The sequence below is a fragment of the Rhyacophila brunnea genome, unplaced genomic scaffold (genome assembly GCF_057557595.1).
Source record: "Rhyacophila brunnea isolate RB1 unplaced genomic scaffold, BYU_Rbru_1.0 scaffold_17, whole genome shotgun sequence".
NCBI classification, from domain to species: Eukaryota; Metazoa; Arthropoda; class Insecta; order Trichoptera; family Rhyacophilidae; genus Rhyacophila; species Rhyacophila brunnea.
Genome location: NW_028232827.1, coordinates 12,677,960 through 12,695,949, shown reverse-complemented (window position 1 = coordinate 12,695,949; position 17,990 = coordinate 12,677,960). Strand labels below are relative to the sequence as shown.

At 29.7% G+C, this 17,990-nt stretch overlaps 1 protein-coding gene across 3 annotated transcripts in view; it reads right to left on the bottom strand.

Annotated features, from left to right (window-relative positions):
* Positions 1–17,990, bottom strand: part of mol (dual oxidase maturation factor 1 mol) — a 242,918-nt gene that overhangs the window by 83,672 nt on the left and 141,256 nt on the right. For 2 of the 3 annotated variants that reach the window (XM_085944262.1, XM_085944263.1), the window contains exon 2: positions 15,921–16,171. The exons of the other annotated variant lie outside the window; for it this stretch is intronic. The gene's annotated coding sequence lies outside the window, so the exon portion shown is untranslated. The remainder of the gene's footprint in view (positions 1–15,920; positions 16,172–17,990) is intronic. 3 annotated transcript variants of the gene reach the window in all.

Genomic DNA, 17,990 nt, shown 5'->3' with positions numbered 1-17,990 from the left:
GTTTCCTGCTAGTTTATGTTAGATTGCGTACTATTAAAAGCACATCAAAACTGGTCACGAAATGCGATATCCTTTTGTATTCCATTTTGAAAGGCCCAAAGTGATTTATACAGTCGGGTGAAGAATGAAGGATTGCTGATACAATCTTTTTAACAGATAACAATTCACTAAAGAGAATTTTGCAAATACATTTTGACAATATTATTATAATGTTAAGTAACGTAGAACTATGATACAATGACCAAAAATGATTTTAGTTGCCATTAATAATGTTACTATTGTATATTGCTACAATTTTAATTTTATTTATGTGTTATTATTCACATGAGTGAACATTGGAAATAATAATTTCAAGACGTCCAAAACATGACATGAAAAAACATGAGTGAAACATAAAATGCAAAAAACACCCACCGGGTTTCAAGTCACTCTTTCCCATAGTTACCGTCGAATGACTAAAATAAAATTTGAACAGTTACCAAATATCTTTTTGAAATGTTCGTTTAGTATGACATATTAAAAACACATAAAAAGTTTGCATGGTCGCTATAATTAGTTAGAAATTTAAAACTACAATAGAAATCATTTGAGTCGACGAAAAATTAGGATTTAAATGTAAAATTTTATGTAAATTTTACATGAAAAACTAAATAGCGCTAATTTTAAGAGATTTGGTTGAGCACACTTCTTGGCATACTGGTATGACTAGAGTTGGGTATTTCCCGAGAAAATATCAATCTCGAGATTCGGGATGGAAAATCTCGAAAATTTCTCGAGAATTCTCGTCGGGAAATTCCCGAAACCCAACTCTAGGTATGACCAATGGAAAGCTGGTTATGCACCTTGAGAGAATTAACAGCGAATTACATATGCATGGAAAAGTGCTTGATAGGCATAACACGAAAGAGCATAAAAGTACCCAATAGATGAGGAAGCAGAAAATAGTGCGCGGTATCGAAAGTTTAATTAGATATAAATGAAACAGAATTTTTTGATGAATTATGAATTTAAACTAAGAATCATTTGAAAATATCCATCTTTGAGAGAACATAATATTATGAGATATTATTTCAATAATAAAATCGTCAGCGAACAGTTATCTTTAAATATGTTTTTAGTAAATCAATGATCCATCTTCATTATATGATAATATAGTGTTATTGTTTAATTATTTTTTAAACTGAATACAAGTTACGTTGAAATACGTAAATAAATTGTATTATAGTGATTGTTATTGGTCATTTTTGCTATAGGATTTTATAATAATATGCCATCTTCACTTACAATTTTGTGTCAATGCCAACTGTACGTAAATTACACGGTTATCATTATTTAATTGAAATAATTTTATACTCACTCTGTGCACCTAAGTTGATAACTATCAAACCCATTTATTAAATAACTTCATTACTGATTTTTGATTGAAGTCAGTTGTTGTTAAGAATATAATTTATTAATGATTAAATTCGCTTGTAAATAGGTAGTATCTAATTTTATGTTATGATAAAATTTGAATTTACGGCTTCATAGATGAAGTTTTGTAAGTATATTTTCATGTGTTTGGCATACTGTGAAGTAGCTACAAAAAAAACTAAAGAAAATAAACGATAGTAGGTATGCAATGTCGTAACTATTGAAATAACAATACACTAGAATTATCCTAATGTGAATGGATAGCCAATAGATAAATACAGTACCTACCAATAAACTGCATACAATCTCCATTGTTTTTTTGCATAATTTATTGATGATAAGTGTTTAATTAAATTTAAAGTATAGTACAAATATACTTCAAGCATTAAGTATTGAAAAAAAACCCGATATTCTTGGTATTTCTTGATAGTAAAATATTTTTTTTATTCAACGAACAAGACACAAGATTTGAGAATGTAACTAAGAGAATGTATACTAAAATCGATAGCCAACATTATAACGCAATTCAATAAGCATTTCATGACGTAAAAACTACTACATAAAATCATCGTAATTAACTAAGATGCCCGTAGATTAATTGGAAAAGCATACTGGCGCGAATCCAGCAGATACAGGCTTAAGTCCCGTCGGGTGTCGTATATTTTTTATACAAAATTATTTTTTCTAGAGTGTATTATATGCATAAGATGTTTTCAAATTATGTATATTTCTTGGTAGAATAACTTATAATCACCCGTATGACTGTGAAGTATTTTGCACCTTTTTCAATGTAAAATGTATGAATTTTGTGTAAGTATCCTTTTCCAATATTTGGGCTATCAAGTGCTCTGAAATTCTAATATTTAACATCCTCGTAGTTTTCCCCACGTAAAATTTTGAACAATTGTTGCACTGTAATCTATAAATACCGGATTTATTGTGTGCACATAAGAATGATGATGCTGAAAAGCGACATCCGGGTCGGAAAAAACAACTCAAATGAAATAGTACAAAACTAAACTTAAATCCATTAGAATTTATGTTTTGTACTTACTTAAGTGCATAATTGAGGTGACGTTATATCAGTGGCGGAGGGTGGAGGTAGACTGTTAAGATCCGACATAAGTAATGCACTCTAAATTTTATCAGTCAAACGTATTTGTTTTCATTGAAGAGAGACTACAATGTATAGATAGTGTTTGTTAGTTTTTAAAATTCAATTAAACCCTGCCAAATCCAAGCCATAGTAGATAATAGTCAAAAAATATTCGTTTATCTATAAAATATCTAAAATTATTCTATTAAACCATACAATACCATATAATATATTGTATAGATATAAGAATATTTTTATCGATTATGGTTTTGTTGAATTTTAAAAAACTAACCAACAGCCTCTGTGATTATTATCTATTCTTAATTCAACGAATACAAATAAGTATGACTGAAAAAGTGTGCACTATTTTTGTCAGATTGACCATAGCTATCATGATTTGGTTTAGGAAGGGTTTAATTGAATTTTTAAAACTAACCAGCACCATCTGCAAATTGTATTCTTTGTTAAATGAAAATAAATAAGTATGACTGGCAAAGTTTAGTGTTCACTATTTATGTTGAAATTTAACAGCCTACCTCCACCCCTCGTCACTGCGTTATATAGCCATAAGTTGTCTAAATAGTATATAATATTATAAATTCTTTATATGAAAGCGGCTACGAAACCTACTATAACCTTACACGATTTTTAATTAGCGAAAAATTTCTTCCACGGTCAAATTGGGAGGAAGCTGTGAATCTATTCTTTTCACGGTTATTAATTATGAAAAATAACTGTTAGAAAACAAAGGCATTGAAAGTATTACATTATTCAATCGAAGGAAAAAAAGTGATAGGTATTATGGAATTAATCTTTTCACGGTTAACAGTACAATAAATATTATAAGGTCAGATAAAACTGTTATTTTGTTTACAATAAAACTTTAGACATGCGGATTTTTTTATTGACGTATCTTTTGCAAAAAAATGAATTGTTTGTATAAAGTTAGCTTATTTGATCCGTTTGTATTTGAATTATTATGTTGTAAGTAGTCATTGCATTTAAAAATATTATGTAGTTATACGAATTATCCATCAGTAGTTTAGACCGACTGTTCAACGGAGGTGAACGATTTTTATAAACACAGACTCAATACACATATGTGTGAGTTTACAATAAGGTTGAAGAAGCTATACCCCAAAGAGTCCTAATTGACGGAGGCCTAAGTCTTAAAAGAATAATAAATTAATTGACGAGGCCAATAATATTTTTTTAGATTATCACGAAAAAAAAATCATTTATCAATCATTGATCAACATCGATTTTGCTGATTTACTCTAAAGACAAAAGGGTGTAAAATATTAAATTTTTGAGACTCCGGAGAACATAACGCCTTCTCAATCCAATTGGATATTATATTAAAAAAATATCTAGAAATTAAATAGCTACTTACAACAATAACGAAGAAATAGTACAATATTACATTAGAATATTATGTAAAATTATACAGTATTGTTTCATTGACCTTAGAATTTAGGACCCTCCAAAACAAAAACAAAAAAAAAACGGTAGCAGTGTCACCTGTCAACATTTTTTCGATGAGCTTATTAATATTATTTAACAATAATACCAGTTTTTAGGCAAGGCAACTAAGGGTAATAGTGGTCATAACTAAATAATACGTTGATTTGAATACCAATATAGATTGGTAGGTTTCTATTTTGATGAAGTCGGAGTAATTTATGCGATTATTCTATTTATGCATCATGCTGCTGGGCTTTGTTAAGCGCAAAATCTTTTGACATGACAATTTACATGCGTCTAAGAGAGACAGCTTATGCGTTACAGACAGATAAATCAAAGCTAATAAAATATTATAATGTGCTTTTTTCAATCATATTTAACCTAACTTGAATATTCCGTACTGAATAATACTCGTATGTACCTACTGTTAATTTTAAATTGTATTTCTTAAATTTAATACAAATAATATTAATAAATACACGTGTATGGATTTAATGCTGACAGTACGTATTATCGCGGCCATAATAAGAAAATGCACGTGTAAATACGTATTATCGTGCAAGTTGCATGATTGTATGCATGGTTAAAAAAAAAATCGGAAGTCTCTGAATTTTCACGCAATAATTGGCACTTGCATGGTGCGTGCGCATGCGCAGTAGAACGATAATAGCGAATCTGCCGGAAGAAACACGAACTACACCGCACAGAATATTTTGACGTCTACTGATTATCTACAAACTTGTCCGAACCTGTCTGAATCTGTCAAATAGCACCACACGATGACAACACAGCGTCTCGCTCACGCTTGCAGAACGACATTGGAGTGACAGTAAGCACTTTTACGTGTAAACAGTTATTATCGCGATAGTTAAAAATAAACACTATTGGTGCGAGTAAATCCATGCACGTGTATAGGCGCTATTGGCTTCTTATGCTGTGATTTTATTACAATATGTAGTTGAAATGAAAAATCAAATTGACGTGCTCATGATATTATTGTCATAATACAACACGATTTTGTAATTGTAATATATTTAGTAATTTCATGTATTAAAATTATTTTTATGAGTTAATGTAAACGATAAATAATCGAGTCTTTTCAACCGTTTCTATAATACTAGTTTAGGTCATATACTAGTTTATTAATTACAAATAATATAATATTATAAGTAATTAGATGTAACATTGTAAATTATTAACTTTAATACTTGTCTTGTTGTTTATGTAATATTTTGTAATACAATACGCACTCGTGATAAAATGTTAGAAATTTAAAATAATTGCTTTAATACGATAATCGATAGCTTTCTTGTTACGATAAATTCGTATTTATTTTTAAATAAATCTTCGTAGCGATGCTTTTATTTTCTTTACAAAATAATCGAGATTAATGACAGGTAAAATTTGCTTTGACAGATATTTATGACTATAAAAATTGAAGGATTTATAACGATGTTGTAATCATAGAAAATCTATATAATTATTTAATAAATCGTGAACACAATGATTTTTGCAGATAAATTAAATTCTTTATTTATAATAACTTTTGACTCTTTTTGCGAAAAAAAATATAAAAAGTTAACTCTCCGAGATTCGCAGAGTAGATGAAAAAATCTTTTTTCCGGTTGGTTAATTATTTACTGCCTAATTTAAAATATAAATAAAACTATTCAAAATTACATAATTATTACGTTACTATTTAAAAAAAATTCTTTCAAGTGTTGAATTGCGTATTGAATTTTAAATGAATATAGAATTATTCTGATCTTTGCTTGGACCGATCTGCTATTATCGCATTATATGAAAGACATTATCTGGGCTTATGATCATAGGGGCCTAACAATAAAAATGCGTATTTCGAGTTAAACACAGTTTCAGTAATGCCATAAACTATTTATTAATGACACAAAGGTCTATATACGACATATAACCGTTTAAAAAATACGGTTGAACATTTCGAAAAATGAAAATATATAGAGTTAGAAACACAACACATCAAACAAATGTAAAGTTAAAAATATGTATTTTAAGTAGCGTACTAAAATGTACTTTTAATAAAAAAACCTGACCCAAATGTGCTTATTATTCCGAGTTTAATACGAGTAGTACAAAAATCATCTAATTGTGTTTATCGCAAAACCATGTTTTTGTAGATAGGCCGGTGTGATTGTGATCCCAATTTTATCTTAGATTTCAGTTACATATTTTTTAAATATAAAATCAACTTTTTTTAAAAATAAATATAAAAAAAACATTAAAGCCTTTCTAGAGAAACTTTCATAAACATTTTTTTTATAATAAACAAAAAATAATATGGATCCTTCGCATTCACATTTTACAACATTTTTTAAATTTTAGCTTTCAATAAAAAATATTTTTCTTTTTATTGTTTTTAGATACGTACGTACCCATTTATTAATTAAAACACTTTAAAGTATACATTATCAAAAAATGTCTCAAATTGCAAGCTTCGTATGTCTCCGCTGGATGCCTCTGGTAGGTGAAGTACTCCATATTAAATATGAGTTGAATACATAGTACAGAGGAGAGTAAATCTAATTTACTAATGTAGGTACCTAATCTGTTTCTACAACACCACACAAATGGATTGCTTAATATTTATTTTGACATATGAAAATAGAACGAAAGACTGTCAAATATGAGAAAATAAATAATATTACATTTTCTACATTTCAAAGTTGGGAAATATCATCTCTCACGCCTATGTATATGAGACATTTTATGTTAACTAGGCGTGGATTTTTTTTCTAGGAAAACTAATGATTGAATAACAATATACACAAAACTGACTACCTATCTGGTTAGTTGGGCAACTTAGGTCGACATTTATAAATATATTATAATCTAGCGGATATAAAATGGTAAATCAAAAAACATCCCACGGTGGCAAAATGCATCAGTTTTAATTAGGTTTTACATATTTATTTTGCACAGTATGTAATTTTGCATATATGTTTTATGCGTTCATAGTTTTTGGCATTTAGCCCATATAATTATGGTGTTGCATTTTAGCAAATACTATAATATTCATCATATTATTATTTTATATAATGATTTTTTATTCTTTTTCTTTTTTATAATCTTTGAAGTGATATAAACATATCTACTATTATTATAAATTTCTACACATCTTATTCTTAAATTTTCAAAAATATCTCGCTTTTCTCATGTAAAAGCGGCTCCCTTCTGACACTTTCTTATAATATTATGCAGGTACTAAACCATTTCCATAAATTTTAAATGATCAAATATAATATTTAATATTATTATAAAATAACTAGAAAACATTACCGGGTGGTTGTTCTACCTGTAAGTATTCTTGAACTCTAAGCATTTTGTCAAACTATTATCAGACTGCCCTAATATTTTTTTTCATTCACGACCCGATTAAAATAAACGAAAAGTTTATTTTTCAAATTGAGAATTTGTATATTTATGTTTTCTCTCAACTTACAAATTATAATGCGTCTTCTCCCTGTTTTACTATCTCCTACATATTTACATATGTTTTCTATAATGCATTACAGACAGACAAATAAATAAATCAAGACAAATAGGTATATATTATAAATAACATAGCATATAAAATAATCGTAGCAATATGAATAAATAAAATAATTCGTATGAATAACACATATATTCATTGTTAAAGCAGATTTTATCTAGTGCAGAAATATTCAATTTTTAAAAATAAAATTTCATTCATATTATTATAAAAAGTATACTGATAAGTAACGGATATTTTACAATTTGTTGCATTTTGACGTTTTGCGTAATATACGTGCATGGAGTTCTCAACAAATGGCTGTACACGTGAATTTGTGAAGTGGTAAAAGTCTACAACAAACAATTTGTGTACCTTATGGTATGTACTAGGGTTAAAAAAATCATCTGCATATGAATCCGATGAAGCCACTTAATTACTAAATAAGGTACCATTTGCAGACAAGATTTCTCAAGACAAAGACATAGCGAAAAAAGCAGTAAGCACCTAAGTATCTACAAATCACCGGTGCGCGAAGACAAATGATAATCATTATTTCTTAACGATTCTATTTGAATAACATTAACATCACCTTGGAAAGTTCATCTTATTATAATGTGTTGTGTATATTTTGCAAAGATAAAAATATTTAATTATTTTTAATTTAAAGTAATAGGCACTTGCTGACAATAAAGATTTGATTGAATGTAACGTTCCCTCAATGCAGTTTTGCCATCTTTTCAAAGTGAAATTATAGTACAAAGTCTCCAAAATTATAGTATTAGGGAAAAAAATATAGTACGCTTTGTCATCACTGTTGAAAATGTATAGGTTTTTTGTTTCTCAGAAAAAAAATAACGGAGAATTTGAGAAACTCTGAGACCCCTTTTTATTTAGGTAGGTACCTCTTCCAAACAAAAATGCTTACCGAAGAATTCAAGAAATTTCATTTTAAACCAAAGTCAAGGGATTTTTTTACGTTTTTCGAGCAATTTTTTTCCAAGTTCACCAAATCTTCTTATATTGCGAAATTATGGTACTTTGCACCAATTTATCGAACGGAAATATCGAAATTTTAGTCATCATCATCATCAGGGGCGCGACAACCCGGTGTGGGTCCTGGCCTCCTCCAACAGCTCCCTCCACCTGTCCCTATCCAGTGTGGCCGCTTTCCAATTTGGTTTCCTTAAAGCGTTCGCCAGGTTGTCTGAGTTTAGTGTCCGGTTTCCGAGGCTGTTGGTGTGGTTTCGTAACAATGTGTTTTTTTACGGGATGAGGTTGTTAGCCCCACGCCCAACCCCCTTTTCGGAGGGCCATTTCTTCCTTCTCCGTTAGCCCTGACTACACCTTCCACCAGGGTTGACTACCTATTTTAGTACTATATTCAAAATATAGATATATATATATATATATATATTCAAAATTATGGTATTTTGGGCGTACTATACCTGTTTTATATCGTACATAGTACGCGGACCAAAAGTATAGTACAAATACTATAATTATAGAACGGTTGGCAACACTGCCTCAATGTAACTTTCAGTACTTTTCCTACTTAACTGTATCACGTCTGACGGTGTAGCAATTAACGCATTATAAACCAATCATAATTATTAACACGTAGTCTATATTCGGCTATATATTTTCATATTAAGACATGTAATAGTATGAATGTCTATTTGAAAGACATATAATTTGTAATTAATATTTTCAAAAACTACTATTTACACCATAATAGATATTTTCTCCTATCTACAGAATAAACGGAATGGAAAAAAATAGGACCGTTATTAAATATTGTTAAGGCTATACTTCAGCTGAGGCATGGTCTAAAAAGATCGTGACTACGCGATGTGCAGATTGTGCAAACGACGCGTGCGGAACAAAACATAATTTGTTATCAAAATTCAACATGCGTCCATTCAATGTTATGCTTATTGTTATATTAGTAATAATAAAAATATTTTTTTCCGACCATGTCCGATCCTCATAGGATCATATGGGCCTCCACAGAGTAGAGGATTGTATTAACAGATTTTGTTTTTTACGAGAAATGGATGTCAGCCACTTGCTCAACCTATTAGGTGACCTCAGGTCCATACCCTGACTCACACGCAAATTGAAAAATAATATGTGTACTTGCCAGACCTAGGATTCGAACCTGAGACCCACGGCGTTACTTTTCATATATTCATTGACATGTTTTCTTTTTCGAGTACATGCATGACGTTTTTTAGTCATCTTTACACGATTTAAGAATATATTACTCCGACGCCATTACAAAACAAATTGACGTGCTCACATATTGACTACCTCCCTCCGATTGGCAACGAGTGTGAAGTTTCGTTCCACCTATTGTTGAAAATTATTTGCGGTTTCATTGATGTATGTTCTTGAGTCAAAAGTAAGTGAGAAACAATTTTAGCAAAAAAAGTGTAACTTTTCACGAAATAATAATCTGACAGGACTTTTCTGAACATGAAAATGAAATTCTAAAATATTTAACCCCATTACTAGATACCTAATCCATTTATGTTAAAGTGACTACGCCTTTTTATTTAGCAACACCGATATAAGACATTTATTTAATAAAACGATTTTATTTTACATCGTTAATATAATTATCATTATATATTATCGGAATAGGTTTTTTACTATAGTTTTTGCAAAATTTGTTCCTCACCTCACCACTGCTGCAATTGGACCAGTTTACCTAATCGTTATAAATTGTTGAAAATAAGTTATTTTTATTTATATTTAAGTTTTATCTTTCACTTAGGAACATCCATGGATATTAAAATAAATAACTACTAAATTGCTAAACATGATGTACCTAGTCTATAATATGTTGAATAAGTTTAGTTAATATTAGTGAAGTATTGTTGTTTTTATTTAATAAAACGCAATTTTTTTATAGTACTTATTCCACTTTTATAGTACTTTAAAAGTGGAATAAGTACTATAAAAAAATTGCGTTTTATTAAATAAAAACAACAATACAATGCAGTTCCACCATGAATTGACAGTTAACAAAATAAAAGAAATTAGTGAAGTAGTTTTTGAGTTTTAACGAAATGACAAAAATACTATACTTAGTTTTAGGTATTATGTATATAAACCATTTCTTTTCTTCAGCCAGTTTTTCACAAAATTTGAGAAAATAACATTCTTTATAATATATTGAACACAATATTACCTATGTTCATACTTTGAAAACATTTCAGATATACGTCATGTTAATAATATAAAGAATGTTTATATTGAAGAAGAAGAATATTATCTATAAAAAAGGGAATAAGAACATGTCAACGCGCGTGTTTGAACATGTACCGTTAAAAAAATCGGTTAGGTACATAAGACATAGCTTATAATGAGTATCTTTAGAATTATCTACAAATGTGTTAATCTTGCCCATTTTTGAAAAATAAAATGCCTAATTCTTGTCAAATTTGGGATCACAGAGATTATCAATATAATTTTTTATCGTAAATATTTCACTATAATAATGTCGATATAAATTATACTGATGGTTTTATAAATGCGTTTAAAAAATAATAAATGTAAAAAATTTAAACACCACTGCACATTTATGTACTGAAATATGACTATATTCTAAAACATTAGAGCGAGAGGTTTAAAAGAATACTATTTTATGTAATAAAAATACTTTATGCAGTCATCAAATGTTTAAAATAAATATAAAGGATAAAAAGGCTTCAAAATAAATTATATAAATAGATTATCTACAACGTTTAAGGAATGTATAGGATCATGCTTTGAAAATAGAATAAAAGCTCCATTTTGACCTACGCTGAGCATATCCCCCATTAACAATAATGTTATTGTTTGCCATTAATTTCACTTACCAATGTCTTTATACGATCTATACAAAACTATGCTTTTCTGATGACATCAACTATGAAGGTCTATAAATAATTCGAGTATATTAATGCATCACTTAATTGCAGTAATAAAAAGATGCATAGTTTAGATGACTGTGTGCATCTAAATAGAATGCCGTTGATTGAATTATTGAAGTTGTGCAAAACCCAAATCCATTACGAAAAAATCCGGGATGGAAAACCCACAAATAACGGTGGGCGAATGGTGATGTCAGAATCAGACATTATTAAAATTAAATTACCGGTAGACGAATCAATACATGTTATTTTAGATTTTGATTGCATTCAATTAGGGATAATTATTTTATTTCAATTTTAAAGCCGTGTTTGTTATGTTTCATTATGTGATCATCATGAATGATAGGTATATGAAAAACGTTTTTTTTTTTTTAATCTTTTTCTTTTTCATATACCTAGGTATATTAAAACCATAAGGGATATTATGATCATGGACCATACAGCAGGGGGGCTGATAGAGCTCTAGTCTAGGGCACGGAAATAGGCCCAGCGTGGCGGGTTGACCAATTAAGTAGAATAACACACACCAAAAATTTCTCAAATAGTAAAAAAACAAAAACTTTGGGATTCCGTATAATACTATTTGGGGAACACTACTGCTCGTAATATTTTAGAGATAGGTAGAAGGGCCCGCTTCAGGATGTGGAGGCCGTGTTGCTGATTGTATTTACTGGGGTATTATTTTTGTATCAGGAACCTTTAATTTCATTATATAAAGGTCAAATTTTTGTTGTTATGACAAACGCGACCAAATATGCTACTTGTGGCCACACTTGAAAGATGTACGTTAATTCGGATATTTTTGTAAGTTCTTGGTAATCGAATGCCGTGTCGACACTGGCAACCTCATTAAATTTCGATTAAAATAATTTTTGGTCAAACAAATTTTGATAGTTATCCTGAAATTTAATGAGGTTGCCAGTGTGGACACGGCGTAATGCCGTGACACGACTGTGCCCAAAAATGGGAATTGTTCCAATTCGATCACGACTCCAAGGGACGGCTCAAAAGCGACTTTTCGAGTGAGTGATCGTGGCAGACGGTTGATCTGAAAATCTGCCAATGTAATTTTAACTTGATACCCCGTTTACACGTGCATGGATTTACTGTGCACAGTAAGAAAATTTATGGGTAAACATGTATTATCCTGCAGTTGATTGTGTTTTTATTGATAAGATGATTTGATTGATAGATAAGATTGCGTGCATGAATCAAACAAGTTTGGAAGCTTCTGAATTGTGCTGATTTTTTATGCGCAAGTAAGATCTACCCCTGCGCAGTAGAACGATAATGGCGAACCTGCCGGTAAAAAAACGAACTACTCATTTTGACGTTAACCAATTTTCAATACGTCTTGTCAAATAGTAGTATAAAATGACAACATCGCGTCTCGCTTACTCTTGAAGAATGAGATTGAAGAGACAGTCAGCACTTTTACGTGTAAACAGTTATTGTCACGATAGTTTGAAATAAGCACTATTGCCGACAGTAATTCCATGCACGTGTACAGGCGCTATAAGTCTGTTTATGGGCGGCTTCAGCTGGCGTACATATGCGATTTTTTTAAAATAAAATTCATTACCGGGTGAAATAGGGTGAATTAAAACTTTTTATGTCATGTACGACTATCTATTATTTTTGAATTATTTCATCATGAATGGATTAAAACATGTTTGTGAATGATGATATTGTTTCGGTTTATTTATTGTTATTTAAGAATGTGGAATACATGTATTAGGCGTCTTAACAATCTTGATAGCATTTTAACAAGCGAAGCAATACTCGAATAATATTCCAGTTATTTCAAGGACAACACTATTTTTGTATCAATCAAAGATAAATAATTCTAGACAAGTTGTCGTAAGTAAATAATGCGTTTGTGCATATTTGGCATTTAACACGTTGTTAGAACGTAATGACGTGTTTTTATTATAATCCAAACAATGACGTATTTTGCGTACATGAATACGTGAATATATTATAAAACGCCACGTTTGCTAGGCTGGCTGGTCTATCAGCTGATCTATCGTATTAGGTTACGCGCCAATTTGAATTTTTTGTTGATAAAAAATAGCGCTGTGTTATAAAATCTTGGAAAAGGTACCGTTATAGAATTTTATTTGTGTCATATAATATATTTAAAAAATAATAACTTACTGGTTTCCTCTTACTGATATTTTAGGATGAAGATTAAATATAAATATTGTTATTTTACTATAGAAAATATTCAGTTGAATATAAAATAAATGTTAGAGTTTGAAAAAATGTTATCTTAACCTATATTTTAAGGTTACATGTAAATTGTACGTATTACATTTCACCGTAGCACAATAATTCACCGTGAGATTTCTTATCGGAAAGAGAAGAGAAGAGAAAGAAATACTATACGGTCTCCAATTTTATTAGATTAAATATGAACATTAATTCAATTTTCATAGTCGATTTTGGCAAAATTCATCAAATGGCCATTCGATATAATTAGCATGTTATTTAAATATAGTAATTAAATATTAATTGAAAGGTCCGCAGCAAATGGGTTCCTAATCCGACAAATAATCCAGTATATCGGCTATTTTCAAAAATTGTTTGCAGCTGGCTTCCTCTAAACCGATAAGAGGCGTGTTTTCTTTAGACATGAATTTATCTCAGTATTATACGACCCAAAAAGGTTGGACGTTTTTTAACATACGACCATGTATTTCCGATATAACGTTTCACGGTTAAGTATGATACGGCGAACTGCATACGTAAAAATTTCCGGACACGATATTTTAAGTCTTCTGTTAAAGCCCAATATAGTCAGGCAGGGACACGAAACTCCAAAATTCGATGGTAGTCCTCGTTATTGCTTATGATAAATATTGCATATTGAAATTAATTGTAATAATTTGAACTAAATATGCAATCGAAAATCTTCATTTATTGCGAATAGGTTACTGCAATGCATTAAAAGGTTATCAACAACTAGCACTACCATCGTAATTCAAAATTAAGTACCAATTTATTAAAAAAAACTTATCGTAAGCTTGTTTTGATTCTGCAGGATGTTTTTTTATCCTGGTAATACTCAGAGTATAAAAGTGTGAATTTATTATAAATAAATCTGCAATGTAAAATTGCTTATACTTTATTTCAATATTAGTCTAAATAATACATTTTTTGCTAGATGCATAGAGTATTGGGTTTAAGTTAAATCAAAATAACGTCACAATTTATTACATGCATAAACTAAAATACAAGAACAGTAGTTGTTAAACTATTAATTATTAGTGACGTCACATCGCGTCCTGTCATTACCTACCATTATGGTAATTTTAAAAACAATTGATTTCCTTACATTTATTAGTTTATTACAAATGTGTCTAGAACGCATTGCAATTTGAGAAGCATTGTAGTTTCATGACTATCAGTTAATTTATTGGTAAATTCACATGCTGTTCTTCAACGTGTGTTTGGATTCAGAGTACGGGAATAATATGTTGAGCAAGTGGGTAGCATTTCTCGTAAAAACAAAACTGTGTTAATACAATATCCATTCTGTGGATGCCAATATGATCTTCTTACGATCAGTGACGTCCCTAGACAAAATGCCGCCCCTAAGCAGCGCCAAAATGCCGCCCCACTTTTATACAGTATTTTTTATCATCCTTTCATGTCTGCAATATCTAAGAAATGTGTTGTATGGATACATGACTAAGAAAATATATACTTACCACTAAATCTAATTTAAATGCCATACTTCAATAGACAATATTGCGTGTCCACGGTTTTAGATACATGTAAATGTACACCTGACAACTTTCAAAACTCGCGAATGACTGGCAAAAATATTTGGGTAAATTAATTAGGTCAGTGTGTACTTACCTATAATTCGCAAATATGCACGTGCCATTGCTAGTCATCAAGGATGTCACATCCAATGACAATGGAAGTAAGCTAGACATCGCGAACCCGACAAAAAAAATCAGGCCTGTTAAACCTTTTATGTTAATTAATACATTTTGTTTCCAACCAGTGAGCTCAATCTTTTAATAGAAAAATATTTCCGTTATTACTAAGTTTAGATAGGTACCAATCTATTTTTATATACACTTAATGATTCTCCTTGATTTGACGCCCTTCGCGGAACTGCCGCTTCCAAGCGATGCTCAATCTGCCTATCCCCACAGGACGTCACTGCTTACGATCGAACATGGTAAAATAAAAAAAAACGATTTGTAGACCGCATATTGACAAAGCACATTGGCCAGAATCCGATGGATCAGCTTTGAGACCTGTCAGCTACGATATTGTTTTCAAGATTTTATTTAATATGGTATGTTTTTGAACTTTGTAAACTCAATAAAGAATAATTAAAATATTACACTTTTAAATCAAGATCTCACGGTTTATTGTAGAGTTAAAAAGCAAAGAAAAACAAACAAAAAATCATAAGCTGACACTTTATCCAAGCATAATCAAATTGTATACAGCGTGTAAAATACCTGTATCAAAATTAATATTGTAATTTATTCCATCTCACCTGTTGCTGAGTTGTTCTCGTATATCACGTGATATTATTATAATTTTAAACGTTCACACAACACTGGCTTCGAGACCCGCTTCCTTTGGCGACTGTCACAAAATACGTGCACAAAACAATGATAATAATATAAATTTGATTAGATATAATTATTATCAAGAGTCCACGATTACCAGTTGTTGCATTTATATCTTTATCAATTCAAATTGAATTAACTGATTTGCAACTAATTGCACTACACATCACGTTTCCTTAAAAAACAAATTAAATCACTTATTATTTATTATTTTCATTGTTGATTCTTGATGAAATGATATGTTATTAATAATAGACAACTTTTAAATTGTTTAATTATAAATTTATTTGAATTTATTCCACAATATATGAATACAAGACCGGTTTCAATTATTGGTTATTGATTTACATACACGTACATAATAACATAGATATTGTGGAATAAATACAAATAAACTCATAAGTAAACATTTAAAAAGTTGTTTGTTATTTCTAATAAATTAAAACACTTTATAATTATTAACAGAAAACAAATAAATGATGGTTTATTTATTTATACCGGGACACACGTATTGAACATCTAAATAATATAAAAATGGACACGTTATGAATTTGAAAATAGCATCATTATTAATTTCAATAAAGATGACTTTGAAACGACGTACACATGCATTTCATATTTATACGATAATATTTAATCGGACACACGCGGTCTTGTTATCAGAATAGGACGACAATGCTGCAGAAATATTGCTGTATATAGAATACAATTTGTGTAAAAAGACCCAATCTCTATGAACTGACTAGTTTACGAGGCTTTCATGTATTATATTTCTATTAATTAGTAAGTCAATATTTATATCTAAATTTCAGTATATTTTACTGTGCAGTTCCGAAGATAATACGAAAATAATAATAATAGTGTTTTTATAAAAAAAAACTTATCTGTAAAAGGCATACATGTTAAATTCGAGTCCTGATAAAACATATTACCGCAAAAAATAGACATGTAGGTATCTGTCAAAAAAGTTTTAATAAACGTAATAATTAACAGAGCTGTAATGGTTCAAGTATACGTTATTTTTTAATGTTTGATTTAAACATTTTTTTAAATACATTTTAATTATCTTTTTAGAATATATATAGGTCGCGTTATATTTGATGGTACATCATATTCTTGACAATACGGTTATATATTATGTAAGTACATAAAATAAACTTGATTTCTATTGTTAGATTTTTGGAAAAATAATGCTCAGTAAAAATCCGTCTCCTAAACTTAGGTATATTAAATGTAAAATTAAAAATATGGATAATGAAATAAAAATATATACATAATAATATATTGAATATGACTTTAAGGGGGGACATGCTCGTCGAAGGTCAAAATTGAGTTTTTATTGTATTTTCAAACCATGATCCTGGACACTCCTTAAACGTTGTAGATAATCTATTTATATAATTTTGAAGCCTTATTATCCTTTATAGTTATTTTAAACATTTGATGACTGCATAAAGTATTTTTGTTACATAAAATAGTATTCTTTTAAACCTCTCGCTCTAATGTTTTAGAATATAGTCATATTTCGGTACATAACTGTGCAGTGGTGTCAAGATTTTTTACATTTATTAATTTTTAAACGCATTTATAAAACCATAAGTATAATTTATTACGAGATAATTTTTGTAAAATATTCACGATAAAAAATTATTTTGATAATCTCTGTGATCCCAAATTTGACAAGAATTAGGCATTTTATTATTCAAAAAATCGGCAAGATTAACACATTTGAAGATAATTCTAAAGATATTTATTATAAGCTTTGTTTTTGAGCATTCAAGTGTAATAAAAATCTTATGAATAATGATTGCTTTATAAGAATTATTGACCTAAGAATAAGGTAGTGTTTTTTTGAAATACGCCATTTCTTTTGTCATTCCCTAGTGGTTAAGCTACAACATACGGCCGTAGCCATAAAACGACAAACTATAATTAAAGAAGGGAGTAAAATTATGTTAACGTGCGTGTTTGAACATGTACCTAACCGAATTTTT